This window comes from Pelophylax lessonae, assembly GCF_965119305.1.
Source record: "Pelophylax lessonae genome assembly, chromosome: 7".
Classification (NCBI taxonomy): domain Eukaryota; kingdom Metazoa; phylum Chordata; class Amphibia; order Anura; family Ranidae; genus Pelophylax; species Pelophylax lessonae.
The window spans coordinates 196,773,761-196,789,222 of NC_138774.1; the positions used below are offsets into that span (position 1 = coordinate 196,773,761).

The 15,462-nt window shown below is 46.9% G+C and overlaps 1 protein-coding gene across 2 annotated transcripts in view; it reads right to left on the reverse strand.

The window, feature by feature from the left end:
- The window catches only part of ZBTB43 (zinc finger and BTB domain containing 43), a 69,205-nt gene extending 55,083 nt beyond the window's left edge, over window positions 1-14,122 (reverse strand). For both annotated transcript variants that reach the window (XM_082263660.1, XM_082263661.1), the window contains exons 1-2: window positions 14,014-14,122; window positions 7,995-8,093 (exon numbers count right to left, since the gene is read on the reverse strand). The gene's annotated coding sequence lies outside the window, so the exon portion shown is untranslated. The remainder of the gene's footprint in view (window positions 1-7,994; window positions 8,094-14,013) is intronic.
- Window positions 14,123-15,462: the final 1,340 nt, after the last annotated feature.

Below are 15,462 nucleotides of genomic sequence, written 5' to 3' on the forward strand. Positions count from 1 at the left end.
AGAGTCTGCAACGTGACGGACAGATCCTTCTCCAGACTCTGGCTGGTCGCAGACCGAACCAGAATATCGTCCAGATACCCTAGAACCGAAATGCCCTGGGCCCTCAACAAAGCCAGAACCGGTGCCAGCACTTTGGTGAACACCCTCGGAGCCGAGGCGAGACCAAAAGGCAACGCCACAAATTGGTAATGATCTTCCGCTATGGCGAATCGAAGGTACCTCTGGTGACCCTCGAAAAACGGGATGTGAAGATACGCATCTTGCAAGTCGATGGAAGCCATGAACTCCCCCGGAACCAGGGCAGCCACCACCGACCGCAGGGATTCCATGCGGAACTTGCGCACCCGCACAAAGCGGTTCAGCGCCTTCAAGTCCAGAATCGGACGCACCTTGCCCTCCTTCCTGGGCACGGTGAGCAGATTGGAATAGAACCCCCGAAATCTGTCCCGATGAGGCACCGGGACCACCACTCCCTGAGCCCTCAGGTCCTGCACCGCTAGATGCAGGTCCCGCAAACGCTCCGGGGATAACAGAAGACTTGAGGGAAAAAATCTGCTCTCCGGCCGAGAGAGAAACTCGAACAAGTAGCCAGATCGAACGATTTCCTGTGAATTGGGTGAGGGCGCCCCTTCAGGCCGCACTGTTGCGGTCCGCAGAACCGGATAGGCCGGACTTTTGCTTACCTGCCCACGGCTTCTTGCGGGAGCCTTGACCCTTGGACGGCTTGCCCCAAAAGTGTGACCGAAAGGCACGAAAGGACCCCTGAGGGGGCCGAAAGAAAGCATTCTTTTTTCCAGGAGCCGTCTTAGTCTTGTGGGATTGAGGTAAGAGCGTGCTCTTACCCCCCGTGACCCCTTTAATTAGGGCATCCAGGGATTCGCCAAAAAGGCGAGAACCATCAAAAGGCAGATTGGCCAAGGTCATACGTGAAGATTGATCCACAGACCAACACTTCAACCAAACCAGGCGGCGAGATAACACCGCCACACTGTGTACACGTGCAGCCAACGGAACCATATCCAGGTCCGCATTACACAAATACATGACACCCTGGTGGATTTGATCCACCATATCCAAAGTCGCCTAGGGGGCAGAATCAGCCACCAGGACACGCCTAGGCACCTGCGTCCAGTTCGCGACCGCCTGGGCCGCCATAAGTGAAGCAATAAAGCTTTCCACATAGAACCCATAATAGAATAGGTACGACGGGCAAAGGACTCCATCCTCTTGTCCGTGGCATCCCGGAACACCGGGGTGTCTTCAGCAGGAATCGCAGTGGACTTGTTCAAAACTGCTAACGCCTGGTCCACCGGAGGTGGGACACACCAACGCCCATCAGTAGCGGGCGTAAAAGGATAGCGCAGCTTAAACCTACTTGGTACAGCAAAAGGTTTGCGTATATTACACCATCGTTCTTTCACAGCGCGCTGAAAATCATCAGTGCATGGAAACATCTGCGATGATATGCGCCTTTTCTGCGTCCCATAAGCCGCCAAGGCAGCTGGAGGACATGTTACCTCCTCCAAACGCAGAGTTTGCTTGATAGAAGCAACCAATTCATCCATGAGTGCAAGCTCTTCAGACGAGCCAGGGGGAGAATTATCAACCCCCTCTACCTCAGCCTCCATTTCTGACCCTATAAGGTCCAGGGAGGAACGAGATCCCGATAAGGAGATCTCTGCCCCAGCAGCCCCAGTACCATCACCCTCTGAAACAGAGGAAATTGAAAACTCTGGGCCTTTTAGAGGATTGAGCAGCCACCAGCATTTGCACCTGAGTCGCAAGGCTAGCCACAATCGCAGCCAAATCCCCCCCCGGGGGGGGGGAAACCGCAGTCCCCTGGCTTCCCACTAAATTGGCAGGAAACTAGTATTCCTGAGAATCCATGCCCTTGTAGTAGCAAAAATAAATGGGTGACCGCCCCTTTAAGAGAGCGCTGCGATCGTAGCCCACTCACACTAAGCATCCCACACAAGGGACCCCCACAGGGACAAGTATACCAGGGCAGGATACAGGGAATAAAGAGAAATGAACCTGGATAGATCGGTGCTGCTGCTGCTGCTGCCTGCGGTGCTCCTAAAGGAAAAGAATTGCCGGCATACAGGGCGCTCTATGAAAGCCTATGGAGGCTACAAGAAAATGGCCGCCATGCATGTAAAACATGCGGCCGGAGCGATCGCAGCCAAAATGGCGCCGTTTTGGCGCCGAAACCGCCGCTCCCACACCCCATGAGGGAGAAGTAAAACACACCATCTGCCCAAAAAAGGGAACATGGCAAACCGCCGCAGCGGCGCTGTAACGTGCCCCAAGCATGAGAAACTCAAGCCCCACAGCACACAGCCGTTCACACAGACAGAAAACTGACACAGAGTGCAGCCAGCCCCCCCCTCCTGCAGCCCACAGCATGCAATGTGAGAGATAGGGAAAACGTAATAGTGTGAACACAGGGCAAGGTACACAGTCCCAGACCGGTCCCCATATAAATGCACTTACCTCTCACATGGCGTGGGGGACCCGCACAGGCGAACAAACCGCTGCACATGAGGCAGGGAGAGTCGCATCCAGGACGCATCAGAAGGTGGGCTGAGAAACCGCACAGCGTCCAGTGAGGTAGCCACCTCACCTAGCATCCCTGCACGGAACAGGGATGGGTCGTTCAGATAACTCAGGAGCGATACCTGACTGAACGCTCGATGGCGGGCTGAGAAACCACCGACCCACAGCCTGCTACCAGGGGGGTCAGCCCGAGACGCAGCCCGCATGATCCTCTTCATCAGAAGAACTAACGCTGGTAAAACAACAGCTAACAAGAAAGAGAGAAAGAAAAAAAAAAAAACTCAAATAAAATCCAAAGAAAGGAAAGAGAGCTGAGACAAGGTGCCCCAGCACAGAAACTTCCAGCTACTCCTGACAGCTAGACAAATGAAACTGAGTTGGATACAGGAAGTGGAGGGTTATGTACTGAGGGGACCACCCCCTGGGGGTGGGATATGTTAAAAGTCTTTGTACTAACATATTCTATTGCCTAGCTACTCCTACGGAATAAAGGACATAACCCCATTGGTGATGAATATGAAGTGGGCGGCGACTGTCGGAGGACGTAAGAGAAACATGGTTTTTCTGGAATGTAATTCTTTAGATGTCTGTCTATTTTTAATACATGCCAGTGTCTCTTGAATATTTTCTCCACTGCTTTATATTGTAAGTTGTAGTTCAATATTATTGGGATTTTGTCTGTGTAAGATTTTTCATTTTGTTTTTTCTTCAGTAGTTCGTCTCTCTGTATATTCTTAACTTCTATTATTTTGTTTTCCATGAATTTCTGTTCGTAGCCTTTATCCCGAAATCTTTGGGCTAAAGCATTAGCTTGTTCTTCGAAGTCTTTATCCTTAGTGCAGTTGCGTTTCAACCTTAATAATTGTCCCTTCGGGATATTCCATAGCCAGTTTTTGTGATGGCAGCTGGTGATGGGGAGGTAACTATTACGATCTATCCCTTTAAAATGAGTTTTTGTAAATATTTTTCCATTTTCCTGAGAGATGTGAAGATCCAGGTAGGTGATTTCTTCTTCACTGATGTTCCATGTCAGCTTTATGTTTTTATCGTTGTTATTTAATTTTTCTAGAAATTCTTCCAATGTATTTCTTGTACCTTTCCAGAAGATTAGTCCATCGTCTATGAATCTATTGTATAGAATAAGTTCTGGCGGTCCGTTTTGGTAAATAGCTTCTTCCTCCCATTGGGCCATGAATATATTGGCTATGCTTGGCGCAAACTTCGCGCCCATTGCGACTCCGATGCTTTGGTGGTAGTATGTGTTATTGTACCAAAAATAGTTTTTCTTCAGACAAAAGTCTAGACATTTTATTAGAAATTTCCGTTGCTTGCAGATCAATCCTGTGTATTTCCTTAAGGCCCATTTTGTGGCTTTGCATGCTTCATAATGCTTGATTATTGTATATAACGAGGCCACATCTATAGTGGCCATTTGAACTTTCTCTTGTTGTTGGGTTTCTTCCAATATTTGCAAAATGTGCTTTGTATCCTTAGTAAAGGCTAGTAATCCCGCAAACAAAAGCCTTTACTAAGGATACAAAGCACATTTTGCAAATATTGGAAGAAACCCAACAACAAGAGAAAGTTCAAATGGCCACTATAGATGTGGCCTCGTTATATACAATAATCAAGCATTATGAAGCATGCGAAGCCACAAAATGGGCCTTAAGGAAATACACAGGATTGATCTGCAAGCAACGGAAATTTCTAATAAAATGTCTAGACTTTTGTCTGAAGAAAAACTATTTTTGGTACAATAACACATACTACCACCAAAGCATCGGAGTCGCAATGGGCGCGAAGTTTGCGCCAAGCATAGCCAATATATTCATGGCCCAATGGGAGGAAGAAGCTATTTACCAAAACAGACCGCCAGAACTTATTCTATACAATAGATTCATAGACGATGGACTAATCTTCTGGAAAGGTACAAGAAATACATTGGAAGAATTTCTAGAAAAATTAAATAACAACGATAAAAACATAAAGCTGACATGGAACATCAGTGAAGAAGAAATCACCTACCTGGATCTTCACATCTCTCAGGAAAATGGAAAAATATTTACAAAAACTCATTTTAAAGGGATAGATCGTAATAGTTACCTCCCCATCACCAGCTGCCATCACAAAAACTGGCTATGGAATATCCCGAAGGGACAATTATTAAGGTTGAAACGCAACTGCACTAAGGATAAAGACTTCGAAGAACAAGCTAATGCTTTAGCCCAAAGATTTCGGGATAAAGACTACGAACAGAAATTCATGGAAAACAAAATAATAGAAGTTAAGAATATACAGAGAGACGAACTACTGAAGAAAAAACAAAATGACAAATCTTACACAGACAAAATCCCAATAATATTGAACTACAACTTACAATATAAAGCAGTGGAGAAAATATTCAAGAGACACTGGCATGTATTAAAAATAGACAGACATCTAAAGAATTACATTCCAGAAAAACCATGTTTTATATATAAAAGGGCACCAACGCTTAAAAATAAAATAGTAAAAACCATGATAGACCCCCCAAAAAACCCTTTTCTTTTTTCACTGGCAAGGGATTCTACCCCTGTAAAAGATGTTTTGCATGCACAAAAACAAAACAACCAAAACAAAAAATAGTAGAATTTTCATCCACTAGCAACGGAACAAAATATAAAATCAAAGACTTCATCTGTTGCAATACAGAAGGAGCAGTCTACGCTTTACAGTGCAGTTGTGGACTGCAATACATAGGCAGAACCAAACGCTTGTTAAGAATTCGCATTAAAGAACATGTGCAAAACATAATCAAAGGAAGTGACAAGCACACTGTATCAAGACACTTTGCAAAATACCATCGTAAAGACCCCTCTAAGATGATCTTTTGGGGTATAACTCCCTACACAAGACATTGGAGAGGGAGTCATAAAGTTCGCACTCTGAGTAAACTTGAATCGCAATGGATTTTTAAAATGGACTCTTTTACCCCGAACGGTCTTAATGTAGACTTTGATCTAAACTGTTTTATTAGTGATTTTTAGATTTTTAACTTTTTATGAAAGCCCTTAAAGAAGAAATAACTTTATATTTTAGAATACATTGAAACACAGGTTTTAATGTAGATTTAATATTGAAAGGATAGACAACACCATCTTACAGTAACAAAATTAATAATCAATAATATCCCCTCTCTCCAGCATATAAAGATCGTATTGAAGAAATCCAATCCTTTTTAATAATATATTTATGAATATCTTCTTGGTTTTATCTTCTCTGTATGTTTCGTGAACATTAACATTCTAACCCGTGAGAATTTGTTATCTGTATGCTGTGGACCTTTTGGTGTACGCAGTACATGCATATTGTTATACAGGAAATACGATCTACAATCTCACTTCCGGGGTAAACATTGAGTAAAAAGATGCTCGATACTAAGAGCAATATGGCGATGAGAGCATTTCCGCCGGAACTATGGTCATAAGTTCTTTCAAAATGGCCGCGGCGATACTTCCGGCCCGACCAATATAAATATAACGTCACATCCAGTAGAGGCCACTCCCTGAGGAAGTCACGTGATGTGACGTAACGCGTAGGAGGAGCCGCCAAACACCGGAAGTGACGTTAGAGATCGGAGCGAAGTTCTCCCGACGTTGATTTTAACAGTTTTATGCGCTGTAGCTACCTAATTGTAAGTGCAATTGATCATTTTATGAATAAACCGATTTTAAATACTGCACCATGATGGCCTTTTATGTTTATCGAGCCTGAGGTCGAGATAGGAGGTGAAGACCCCACAAAGTATAAGCACCTTATAACGGACAGAACAGGATTACCCGGAAGCAGGAATAGGATATTGGAAAGAGTGAAAGCCCCTAATTACCACCCCGAAGGCTAACCTATATACACAGGCCTATTTTACACCTTATCAAGGTGAGAGTTTAGAGCACCTAGATGTGACACCTGGTGGAGGCAGCAAGTCACAGCACTTTTATCTGCACAGAAGCACATTTTGGTTTTTAAAGTTGAAGAGATTGAGTTGAATTACACCATATTGTGGATGATATTTAATGGACACTAATGAACACTGCACCTTATTAATTTAATTTATATTGATTTAAGAGTGAAAGCACAAAGCACTTTATATTTTTTGGAGCAACTATTTGCACATTGTTCAATTGGAATACGTATTTATTGGTTGTCTTTAATATTTTTTGAAGATTGAAAGCACTCAGCACTTTTAAATATGTTTAACACGGTATAGAGGGAACACAGATTGTTTATACATTTATTTATTTACGTCATCACGTTTATATTTGAAGTGGAAATATACCCCAGCCAAAAGAATATGTCATTTTTAAAAAATAGCACTTTATTGAGTTTAATAATTTAAATATCTATCACATCATCTAATATTTTAACATTTCACTTCTGAAGCGCGCCACAAACCCACATTGTTTTAATGCTGAAATTAATGGCAGCCGTGAGGAAGGAGGAGGGCACAGCGCAGGTTTGAAAAGTCCCGCCTCTGGCCGGCCACCCGCCTCTCAATGATGTCCCTACTACTACGATGTGTATGAATGAACTGACACACCGTGCAGGAGGGCGGGCAAGCGGCCGCTAATAGCTATAACTATGTGAGCGCTTCACTTCCCTGTCATGTGGGTATCTCCTCTGACAGGGAAGTGAAGCGCTCACATAATTATAGCTATTAGCGGCCGCTCGCCCATCCTCCCGCCCGGTGTGTTAGTTCATTCATGCACAGATCGTAGTAGTGACATCACAGGGAGGCGGGCCGCTGGCCAGAGGCTCGTCTTTTGAATGAAGGACACCGGAGGAGCAGAGTGACAGTAAGGAGATTGCCTCCTTGGGATGGGGAGGGGCGGGGGGGGGGGGGGGGTTTTGTGTACTGCTGAGGGGGACGCTGAGGCGGGGGGGGGGGGGAGCTGAGGCGAGCTTACCAATGGTATTAGTGTTATGCAGCATGAGTTAATTAACACTGATACTGGTTGCACTAATGCAGCACAAAGGGGTTTAAATAACTGCCACTGGTCGGTCACTAATGCATCAGTGACCAGCAGTGACTATAAATTAACCCCCTCATGCTGCATAATACAAATACCATTGGTAATTAAATTAACCTCTTGCCAACCCATCACAGTACATGTACTGTGACAGGGTGGCAGTGACAGGTGTACGTCGCTGCCTGTTTTTGGTGTATGCCCCTCTTCTATCTATTTTAAAATTATTTGGGGGAAAAAGTCATTTTCAGTTTCGGTTTTCGGCCAAGGGCATCCTGCATTTTTGGTTTCGGCCCAGAATTTTCATTTCGGTGCATCCCTACTTTATTATAAGCTTACCTCTGGGTAAATATTATATATGAGGGTATCCTACCACTTTAATGTTAACAAACATCACCAGTATAAGAGTTAGAGAAGCTACAAAGTTTCACAAACCTACTGTACAGGCATGAAGGTGATGGCGCTCTCTTGTCCCAGGGTCCGGATGAGCTCACATTTTGCAGCAGCGTCCTCCTCTCCCAGGAGCGATTTCTTCTGCAACACACACAAATGACGATTCAACTAAAAGCTTCAGACACTTTCAATAAACACCCATTATTTACTAAAACTAGAGTTATTTTGTCAAAGCTTTTTTTGAGTTTTTTATTTTGGTCAAAGCTTAAAGTAATTGTAAAGGCTCATTTTTTCTTCAATAAAAGCAACAAACATGTTATTCTTACCTCCTCTGTGCAGTTGGTTTTGCACAGAGCAGCCCGGATCCTCCTCTTCTCGGGTCCCTCTTTGTCTCTCCTGGCCCCTCCCTCCCTTGGAGTACCCCCACTGCAAGCAGCTTGCTACAGGGGCGCCTGAGCCGAATCACAGCTCTGTGTATTTATTCACATCCATTCGGCCTCGCCCCCCCCCCCCTCTCTCTCCTCATCTGCTAACTGACTTTGATTGACAGCAGCAGGAGCCAATGACACCGCTACTGTGTCTTAGAAAATGTCGTGGACATCACAGGATCGAGGGAGCTCAGGTAAGCATTGGGGGGGGGGGCTGCTACACACAGAAGGTCTTTTTATCCTAATGCAAACCACTTTTATTGAACAAGATGAAGTTAGAAGCCGATTGGCTACCATGCACAGCTGCACCAGATTTTGCACTCTCCAGTTTTAGCAAAGTTCAAAGATAGGTATAATTCCCAAGCAGTGTTAGGCCTCCTTGCACACAATACTCCTGTTTGAGCATCTACTTTTTGCAGACCTTTTTTTTTTGGATGTATTAGCGAGTATTCGTGCATATTTGTGCGTATTTGCGTGCATTGAGGCTTAAATTACTTACCAAAAATGTAGATTTTTCTATTTTGTTCTTACTGAAGAATGCACAGCGCTTGTTTGCGCGCCTGTGTGCACAGGCACATTACAATTAATGGGCTGTATTTTAGCGCCGAAAAAAACAAAAAAAGCTGCGAGATGCTCAAACAGGAGTATGGTGTGCAAGAGGCCTAAATGGCTAAAAAAAAAAAAATCACAAGTATCAAAAACGAGTCACAGGCCATGACATGCACACTAGGCCTGCTGAATATAATCGCCGAATCAATGCATCGCGATGCAACCCTTCGCGATTCTGCATCGATTCGGGATGATTGAATAATCGATTACCTAATGACGTCACTTCCGGGGGCGGGGACAGAAGTGACATGGCGGCGCTGGCCGGGCTTGTGGGATACGGAGCTCCTCCTCGCGGCGCGGGAGAGGAGAGGAGGAGAGCTATCAGTGCTCTCTCTGGCCCCGGGATACACACGGCACGCCCACTTAGCACGCTGCTGCCCGACCGCCCGCTCTGACAGCCCGGCCGCCCGCTCTGACAGCCCGGCCGCCCGAAGTCACGGCCTTCCCAGCTCGGTACACTTCTTGTAGCGGTGCGGTTCTCGGCAGACAGCCTGAGTTGACCGCAGGGGAGCGAGGAGGCCCTGCTTTCCACCTGTACCGTGCACTGCACTAGTCCGAGCTCCAAATTCCTGACATGAGGCTCATCACCCGGGAGTCGGGACCTGTCCGAGCCCTACTCCATACACCTACCGCTACTTCATCCACAACTGGCTGCAGCTCTGCTTCCTGGTAAGTCGGGGCACTACAGGGCCCAGCATTCCTCCTTACCAGGGCCTGTTATACTACAACTAGGGGGACTACAGAGCCCAGCATTCCTCCTTACCAGAGCCTGCTATACTACAACTAGGGGGACTACAGAGCCCAGCATTCCTCCTTACCAGGGCCTACGGTACTACAACTAGCATCAGGTAACTCTTCTAACCTGATGTGGCCTGCTCTAAAGGGGGATCTATGAGGGGACCTGCTCTACTAAAGGGGGATCTCTGGGGATGCTGGTCTGCTCTAAAGGGGGATCTATGGCGACCCTGCACTAAAGGGGATCTATTCCATAGAGCAGGGTCCCCATAGATCCCCTTTAGAGCTCAGTTCCCCTGGATCCCCTTTAGGGCAGGCCCAGGCTCCCCATAGATTTCCTTTAGAGCAGGGTCCCCATAGATCCCCCTTTAGAGAAGGGTCCCCATAGATCCTCCTTTAGAGCAGGGTCACCATAGATCCCCCTTTAGAAAAGGGTCCCCATAGTAATAGTGATGCATCGCGGAATCGAATCGCGACCCTAATAATCGTAATCGAATCGTGAGGTAAGTGAAGATGCGCAGCCCTAATGCACACACAAGTTTAAAGAACAACCCAGATTGCAACCCTGAACAAGGATGGAATCAATGGTATGTACAATAAACTGGGATATTATGTGAAAAGACGTATCGAAGATCGGACCAATGAGGTCCCGTTGTATCTAGCACCTATCATACAATTCCTAATTGTAATTGGAGGGATTCCTTTCCCAGTGGTGTTGGTGCCTGTGGTTGGTGTGTATATAATGTACATGGAGAGGGGTGTATATAATATACAGGGAGGGAAGGGAGAGTATATAATGTACAGGGAGAGGGTGTATAAAATGAACAGGGAGGGGGATGTATAAAAATTACAGGGAGGAGGGATGGGTATATAAAATGTACAGGGAGGGGTGTATATCATGTACAGGGAGGGGTGTATATCATGTACAGGGAGAGGTGGGGGTGGGGGTGTATGTAATGTACAGGGAGGGGGTGGGGGTGTATGTAATGTACATGGAGAGGGGTGTATATAATGTACAGGGAGGGAAGGAGGAGTATATAACGTACAGTGAGGGGGGAGAGGGGGGTATATAATGTACAGGGAGGGAAGGAGGAGTATATAACGTACAGTGAGGGGGGAGAGGGGGGTATATAGTACAGAGGGGTGTATATAATGTACAGGGGGAGAGGGGGGTTGGGGTGTATATAATGTACAAGAGGAGAGGGGGGTTGGGATGTATATCATGTACAGGGGGGGAGAGGGTGGTTGGGGGTGTATATAATGTACAGGGGAGGAGAGGGGGTTGGGGTGTATATAGTACAGAGGGGTGTATATAATGTACGGGGGAGGGGAGTGTATATAATGTACGGGGGGAGAGGGGGGTTGGGGTGTATATAGTACAGAGGGGTGTATATAATATAATGTACAGGGGAGGAGAGGGGGGTTGGGGTGTATATAGTACAGAGGGGTGTATATAATGTACGGGGGAGGGGAGTGTATATAATGTACGGGGGGGAGAGGGGGGTTGGGGTGTATATAGTACAGAGGGGTGTATATAATGTACGGGGGGGGGTGGGGGTGTATAATGTACAGGGGGAGAGGGGGGTTAGGGTGTATATAACGTACAGGACGGGGAAAGGAGGGTTGGGGTGTATATAGTACAGAGGGGTGTATATAATGTACAGGGGGGGAGAGGGGGGTTGGGGTGTATATAATGTACGGGGGCAGGGGGGAGAGAGGGGGGTTGGGGTGTATAAAATGTACGGGGGAGAGGGGTGTATATAGTACAGAGGGGTGTATATAATGTACGGGGGAGGGGAGTGTATATAATGTACGGGGGGGAGAGGGGGGTTGGGTGTATATAGTACAGAGGGGTGTATATAATGTACAGGGGAGGAGAGGGGGGTTGGGGTGTATATAGTACAGAGGGGTGTATATAATGTACAGGGGGAGAGGGGGATTGGGGTGTATATAATGTACAGGAGGGGGGTTGGGGTGTATATAATGTACAGAGGGGGAGAGGGGGGTTGGGGTGTATATAATGTATAGGGGGGATGGGGTGTATATAGTACAGAGGGGTGTATACAACGTACAGGGGGGTTGGGGTGTATATTATGTACAGGGGCTGGGGGGAAGAGGGGTGTGTATAATGTACAGGAGGGGGGTTGGGTGTATATAATGTACAGGAGGGGGGTTGGGGTCTATATAATGTACAGGAGGGGGGAGAGGGGGGTTGGGGTGTATATAATGTACAGGGGGAGAGGGGGATTGGGGTGTAAATAATGTACAGGAGGGGGGTTGGGGTGTATATAATGTACAGAGGGGGAGAAGGGGGTTGGGGTGTATATAATGTATAGGGGGGATGGGGTGTATATAGTACAGAGGGGTGTATATAACGTACAGGGGGGTTGGGGTGTATATAATGTACAGGAGGGGGGTTGGGGTGTATATAGTACAGAGGGTGTATATAATGTACAGAGGGGGAGAGGGGGTTGGGGTGTATATAATGTACAGAGGGGGAGAGGGGGGTTGGGGTGTATATAATGTACAGGAGGGGGGTTGGGGTGTATATAATGTACAGGGGGTGTATATAATGTACAGAGGGGGAGAGGGGGGTTGGGGTGTATATAATGTACAGGAGGGGGGTTGGGGTGTATATAATGTACAGGGGGTATATATAATGTACAGGGGGAGAGGGGGGTTGGGGTGTATATAATGTACAGGAGGGGGGTTGGGGTGTATATAGTACAGGGGGAGTATATAATGTACAGAGGGGGAGAGGGGGGTTGGGGTGTATATAATGTACAGGGGGTGTATATAATGTACAGGGGGAGAGGGGGGTTGGGGTGTATATAATGTACAGGAGGGGGGTTGGGGTGTATATAATGTACAGAGGGGGAGAGGGGGGTTGGGGTGTATATAATGTACAGAGGGGTGTATATAATGTACAGAGGGAGAGGGGGGGTTGGGGTGTATATTATGTACAGGGGGGAATATTATGTACAGGGGGGGAGGGGGGTTGGGGTGTATATAGTATAGAGGGGTGTATATAATGTACAGGGGGCGAGGGGGGGGGGGGTTGGGGTGTATATAATGTACAGGGGGGGGAGAGGGTGTATATAATGTACAGAGGGGGGTTGGGTGTATATAATGTACGGGGGGGGGGGGGGGGTTGGGGTGTATATAATATACAGGAGGGGGGGTTGGGGTGTATATAATGTACAGGGGGGGGAGAGGGTGTATATAATGTACAGAGGGGGGTTGGGTGTATATAATGTACAGGGGGGGGGGTTGGGGTGTATATAATATACAGGAGGGGGGGGTTGGGGTATATATAATGTACGGGGGGGTTGGGGTGTATATAATATATACAGGAGAGGGGTTGGGGTGTATATAATGTACAGAAGGAGAGGGGGGGTTGGGGTGTATATAATGTACAGGAGGGGGGTTGGGGTGTATATAGTACAGAGGGTGTATATAATGTACAGAGGGGGAGAGGGGGGTTGGGGTGTATATAATGTACAGGAGGGGGGTTGGGGTGTATATAATGTACAGAGGGGTGTATATAATGTACAGAGGGAGAGGGGGGGTTGGGGTGTATATTATGTACAGGGGGGAATATTATGTACAGGGGGGGAGGGGGGTTGGGGTGTATATAGTATAGAGGGGTGTATATAATGTACAGGGGGCGAGGGGGGGTTGGGGTGTATATAATGTACAGGGGGGGAGAGGGTGTATATAATGTACAGAGGGGGGTTGGGTGTATATAATGTACAGGGGGGGGGGGGGTTGGGGTGTATATAATATACAGGAGGGGGGGTTGGGGTATATATAATGTACAGGGGGGGGGAGAGGGTGTATATAATGTACAGAGGGGGGTTGGGTGTATATAATGTACAGGGGGGGGTTGGGGTGTATATAATATACAGGAGGGGGTTGGGGTGTATATAATGTACAGGAGGGGGTTGGGGTGTATATAATATACAGGAGGGGGGGTTTGGGTATATATAATGTACGGGGGGGTTGGGGTGTATATAATATACAGGAGGGGGGTTGGGGTGTATATAATATACAGGAGGGGGGTGTATATAATATACAGGAGAGGGGTTGGGGTATATATAGTACAGAGGGTTATGACAGATATATAACACACACAGAATGAAGTAGTGCACGCACACACACGATGTGATGGGGCCATTCAGCCGGCAGACAGGTGTATGTAATATACATGGTGGAGGTGTGCAGTGTACACCGTGTAACGGAGGGTGTAGGCCGATGTCAGAACACACACATTACACACACACACCGACCTGTCAGTACCGGGCCAGCCTCACCCCTCACATCTTCCCCCGGCCAGCTCTTTCCTCCCGAGCCTCCGCCACCGGAAGTGCTCACATCGTTCTCAGGCCGCGACTGACAGAACATTTCCGACTCTACCACTGCTGACTCCGCCTCTTTTGGCGCCAATGAACCACTAAGCGCCAGACCGATCCATGTTAGCCCCGCCCATTTTCGTCTCGGCTCCGCCTCCATAAACCATATCTGAATTTACGGCTGGCACCCTCATGGTAGTGGGTGGGCAGGTGGTGGAACGCTGTGCCTAGTATTAGCTATAAATCAGTCATCCTCTATATACAGCTTGCTGTAAGCTTTGGAAATAAAAGCTAGAAGCTTATTGGTTTGCCATACACAGCTGCTCCAGACTGTGCACTATACTTCCTGCCTTCACAGAGAGGGGACAGTCATTCAGTTGATAAATTTCTCTCAGGCTGCATTCACACTTGAGCGTAGATTTTCAGGCGTTGTTGGAGGGAGACATTGACATTTATCAAAAATGCTGGTAATCAGCCCAAAAAGAAGCTCATGTACTTTTTTCAGCTACAGGCGTTTTGCTTCAGGCGTTAAAACGCTCAGATGTGAACAGGGGCCATTTAAATGAATGGGGTTTTACTTGTTGGGTGTTTTGGAACGTTTTTTTTAGCGTTTTTGGAGCTGAAAAACGCTCAAATAGGCCAGGTGTGAATGGAGCCTAAGGCTCCATTCACACTTGAGCGTAGCGTATTTTACCGCGATTTTTACCGCGATTTTTTCAGGCGTTTTTCATTGACATCTATCAAAAACGCTGGTAATCAGCCCAAAAAGAAGCTCATGTACTTTTTTCAGCTACAGGCGTTTTGCAAAATGCTCAGATGTGAACAGGGGCCATTTAAATGAATGGGGTTTTACTTGTTGGGCGTTTTGGAAGCGTTTCTTTTGAGCGTTTTTGGAGCTGAAAACGCCCAGGTGTGAATGGAGCCTAAGTGTTTATATTTATGTCAGCTCAGTGACTTAGAGAAACACGTTTTGCTTCATTATTAAGGCATCACTGCAGGAAAAGCAGTGGGGGTGGTGTTTGGTCCCAGGCTGGGTGCTGTGGACACTGTAGTGACATAGAGGCTGGCAGAACAAACCACAGAAGGAATCAAGAATCTGACACTCCCTGAAGTGTCGGGACTAAATATACTTCATCTGTCACAGTTCGGCAAGAGTTTAGAGATTAACATTGGGTCGCATCTCTTTACCCTTTCCCTTCTGCTACCATTAGATACGCCGGTCACCTCTCTGCCTCCTTCCCTATTTCCCGTATAGGCAGGTGTCCCCCTCTCTCCGATCCTATTTATGCTAGCACTGAAACCCTTGGCAATAACCCTTAGGGGCAACTCTAACATCACGGGCATTCAGTACGCTGGCCTATACAAGGCAAGCTTCTTCACAGACAA